This window comes from Triticum dicoccoides, chromosome 6A (genome assembly GCF_002162155.2).
Source record: "Triticum dicoccoides isolate Atlit2015 ecotype Zavitan chromosome 6A, WEW_v2.0, whole genome shotgun sequence".
Lineage (NCBI taxonomy): Eukaryota > Viridiplantae > Streptophyta > Magnoliopsida > Poales > Poaceae > Triticum > Triticum dicoccoides.
In genome coordinates, this window is record NC_041390.1 from 227,806,559 (window position 1) to 227,807,656 (window position 1,098).

General features: G+C 37.7%; 1 long non-coding RNA gene across 2 annotated transcripts in view; it reads right to left on the minus strand.

Moving 5' to 3' along the window:
- Positions 1-794: 794 nt before the first annotated feature.
- The window catches only part of LOC119315205, a 740-nt gene continuing 436 nt past the window's right edge, over positions 795-1,098 (minus strand). The window contains exons 2-3 of one of the 2 annotated variants that reach the window (XR_005152628.1): positions 963-1,053; positions 795-877 (exon numbers count right to left, since the gene is read on the minus strand). This is a non-coding gene — a long non-coding RNA (uncharacterized LOC119315205). Of the gene's footprint in view, positions 878-962; positions 1,092-1,098 lie in introns of those variants that run through there. The other variant, XR_005152627.1, reaches the window with a different exon arrangement.

Genomic DNA, 1,098 nt, shown 5'->3' on the forward strand with positions numbered 1-1,098 from the left:
AAATCCTGCTGATTGGCTAATAGCGATGCAAAAGCTATTAACAACAGGAAGGACAAAAGAAGTAGACTTCACTATATACATAGTTAGGTACCTTGTTATCCACAATGTGAATATTGAGAATCTCAATTCCAGACTGATGCACATTCATCCTGGTTGCATTAGACTAAACTGACCTTGCAACTTGCATTAGTAACAATAGAAGGCAAGATCGAACACTATGTCAATGCAATCTCGATAAGCAAAGTTAGCTAGTACAAAGAATTTTATAATTTTTTCCAAAGGTAAGTCTTCATAAATAATGGCTTAGTGCAAGATCTGGACAGACATTATACTTATAGGTAGGAAGGGATAGTTGTAAGATAATATCACTATGCCAACCAGACCCAAAAATCATGGGAAATAATCCATAATATAGAGCTAATAACATTTATCTACTGTAAATTACCATATCAATTGAAAAAGATTATTTGCATATGATCTCTAATTTAGACATCAATAATAAAAGTCACATGGCATTTTCTTTTAAACTGAACTAAACCTCCAAAATCATGTCACCAAATAAATCTGGCATTAACCAAACCATTTAAGATCAGCTTTTGTGTGAATATTGAGATAAAGATGATCTGCCTTGTGGACCACTATGCAAACAGAAAAACAACTGAATAAATTGCTTCATGTTTTTGCATCTTCCAATCTTAAAGCCCTGGAGCAAGCTGGCCACATTTTGTCAATCTTCCAAACTTGAAGCATACTAAACAGAAGCAACAATGGTACTTACAAATTGAAGGATTCAGGAAGCATCTCCCCCTCTACCAGGAACATGTTGGCAATTTTGATATTTCACTTGAGCAAGTAGTCATGGATATGTACGTCAAGCCTGCACGACCCACCACAAGAAATTAAAGATAACATAATTCATCCCAAGAACGCATCCAAACATTGAACACCTTGTGGTGGTGTACCTCTGTGGAGAAGTAGATCTGGGCAGGCTCGTCACTGGTGACTAACATCCCCATGCCCTTCTCCTCCATCCCAACACAGCATGTTCGTCTCCTGCAGTTCCATGATGATGGGAGGAGCAGTGGTGAGAGAGTGAGA